The 3,284-nt window shown below is 32.2% G+C and overlaps 1 long non-coding RNA gene across 1 annotated transcript; it reads right to left on the minus strand.

The window, feature by feature from the left end:
• Window positions 1-910: 910 nt before the first annotated feature.
• Window positions 911-2,981, minus strand: LOC132735794 (uncharacterized). The gene is made up of 3 exons (XR_009626499.1): window positions 2,823-2,981; window positions 1,736-1,863; window positions 911-1,126 (listed from the first exon to the last, which is right to left on the minus strand). It is a non-coding gene; the product is annotated as an uncharacterized LOC132735794 (long non-coding RNA).
• Between the last annotated feature and the right edge of the window lie 303 nt (window positions 2,982-3,284).

Consider the following 3,284-nt stretch of genomic DNA (forward strand, 5'->3'; position numbering starts at 1 on the left):
ACAAAGCAGTTTGTGCTTTAAACATATTTATACAAATCGTCACTATTTTCTTAAATTTCATAGCGAACAATTTCCACTGAGGTACATTTAAATTCACCTTTATGATCAAACATTACTTTAAGTTCAGGCTATATTTATTTAAGCTTTAATCTTTCTTAGTCTCATCTTTTATAACAGAAATCCAACTCATCAGGAAAACTTTACATATGCTTTAACTCATCATGTGTTTATTCACATAAACAAAAAAGCTCTCAACAAAAAAGTTAAAGCCATCTTTATTACGAGGACTAGTCTACATCTCCTTTTTAGTGGAAATATGTAATCGAATATTTGTAAACTTTACAATACAATAACAACTTTTTATCTAGATATAATTCACCCATAACTTACTGTTAAAGTATTTGTCCAAATATGAGGTTGAAACTTCCATTTGAAAATTTTTGGATTCCAAATAGAGCTTGCAACAGTATGTAACGGGGGCAAACTGCAGAAGCGTGCAGGCTAGCCTTGCTCTATACCTGCAAGCACGCAAAATGTTTATACTGACGGATAAAATGCAGCTTGAACATAACCGACTTATGCCTGAAGATGCAGACTCTGTACATTTCACCACTTCAGCTCAAGAGGACACTCGAACTGGTTATGAAATTGCCATTTTTCATTATCATCCATTATTGGTTTAAAAATTCGTATTACCGAATTCACAACGACGGTAAGCTTTGTTATTGCTTTGGTAAAGTATGTTGGACTATATAATGTACTCAGTATTGGATAGGTCAATAAAATAGGACCCATGTCATGGTCGTATAGAGTTGTTCTTGCACACAAACATAATAGCTTTCAACTCGATTAATACATGAAGACTAAAAAAATCATAAAGTTTTTTATCCTAGACAATAACAACGTAACATAATGTATCTCATTTATTATCAAATTTCATTCCATTTGTGTTTTATGTATGATAAGGAGAAAAGTGATAAGAATAGAAAAAGAAAGTTAAAATGAATTGCTTATTTTATCTTGGTTCTTTACTGTCGCCATATTTGTTGGTAACACTGGTTTTGGTCAATTGTTGTTTAAGTGTTCTTGACGAAATCATTTGGTACTAGTATGGCCTTGGGTACCGCTAAATAAAATCCGGTAAAAATATAAATTAACAAATTGTAGGTACATTTAATTTCATCTTTAATTGAATAAGACATTGAAATTAAGTATTAAATACAATTATAGAGATTTTCTTAAACAAAACTCTGTAACGACTCAATAACTGAATTCAATAAAATGTTTATTTTTGAATGTGTTTTAAATGATATACTTTAATGTCTTTGTTAATAACTGTATAGAGATAATAAAAGTGGGTAACTTCTCTTAAAGATATACTGTGCTCATCTCCGACTAAAATACTTTTATTGCAGAAATTTATTGAAATTATCAACTTCATATTGAATATGTCTAATTAAAATTAAAAAAGCGTACAAACTATATATTGGAATCTGCGTTCTTAATACGGGCCAAGTAATGCTAATCCTCTGTTAAAATATATTTATAGTGGTTCCACTTTGTATGAAGTCAGAACATGCATATCTTATATTTACAAAAAGACTGTGAAGCAATTATCAAAATTTTCCAATATCATATTTGAGCAAAGTATATGTTTAAGTAGGTTTATTAATTTATAAAGAAATAACATCGTTTCACTGAAAAGGCGTATTAAAGAAAGAGAATCAAAACTCACTCCTCCTCCTCCTCCTCCGCCGCCGCCGCCGCCGCCGCAACATCTGAGAAGTCGGTAGGGGTATCTTCTACAGTACCCACAGAAACGAGTGCCATATCGACAGGTGGTATAACAGTCACCATATTGAGCTGAATAGATAAAGATTTGCATTGCTTCTTATATAAGCTAGGTTTCCGTAAATGCAAATAGATTAACAGTATCATTACAGTATATAAATAGTGTGCTTGTTTGATTGGATTTTACGTCACACCGACACAGTCAGGGTCATATGACGACCTTCCAGCTTTACTGATGGAGGAAGACCTCAGGTGCCCTTCCTTGCATTATTTCAGGCATGAACGGGCACCTGAGTTGAACTACCGACGTTCCGTAAACTAGCTGGATAGCTTCCTCATATGAAAGAATCCAAAGCCCCTGTCGGCATTAGAACCCAAAGCGGTGAGGAGCCAGTGGTTGTATTTGAAGTTAACGATCTTAACCACTCGGTCACGGACGCCCCTGTATATAGTTAGAACATACATTTATAAAATCAGATATATGGACAATTGTCCGTTTTAAAGTTATTGTGGTGTAAATGGCGACAACCAAGATTAGCGACAGGTTTTCTACTCTTCTTTATACGTGTCCGGCTTTAATGCAATTATAGATATCTTTTGGTGAAATTATCGTAATCTGTAGAAAAGAAACAAATAAATGCTCCTGTAACTAATACGTGTCACCAAAACAGGACGATTCATTATTTTATATTCTTTTGTCAATATATACGTTTTTATGAAGTTTTTTATTCTGTGCAGTTCAATGAATTACATTTTTATTATGTAATAATTCTTCAGTAATGAAAAGTGTATGTTTTTCTTCCTTTCTTATTGTATAACCAAAAGTTCATATAAACAATTTACCCCTTTCTAACTCAAAGCGGAGATGGGGAAATCTTAGCTAGTGACTTTAAGCATTGTGCAGCGGACATCCCAAACAAAACTGATATACATCAACAATTGTTTGAAGTATTATTAAAAATAAAAATAAAGTGTATTTACTTTTGTATATAGATGTACTGTTTTGGTTTTCAATAAATTATTTTACATACCTTCAGCAAATTCAGGCAGAATTGTAATCGCCAAAAATCCCACTAGAAATAACAGCATCAATAGCTTAGCCATTTCGTCGATGTACTTGTAACAACGTAGAATTGAAAAATTCTGGGATGTTATGTGTAAATTTCTTAAATGCCTTAAGACTTATATATATTATATACTGTACCTATGTCATTATGTGCGAGTATAGTTTTAACCTTTGAAACATTTTTAACAAATTTCTGATTGATGATTTATCAAACCGCAAAGGAATTAGTAATTTTTTTAATGATAGAAGAGCATGCATAGAATATATGTGTTTTGATGAATAAATTATCATTCAAAGTAATTTAGCTTATGTTTTGTAAATATACATTTTTATTATGCCTGGTAACATGGTGGCCATTTTTTGAACTCCTATCAAAGTTGTAACTGTAAAAGTTGATTTGCACCCCGGGACTAGATACCCATATTTG

Source organism: Ruditapes philippinarum, unplaced genomic scaffold, assembly GCF_026571515.1.
Source record: "Ruditapes philippinarum isolate M1 unplaced genomic scaffold, ASM2657151v2 ctg17949_1_1_1_1, whole genome shotgun sequence".
NCBI lineage: Eukaryota > Metazoa > Mollusca > Bivalvia > Venerida > Veneridae > Ruditapes > Ruditapes philippinarum.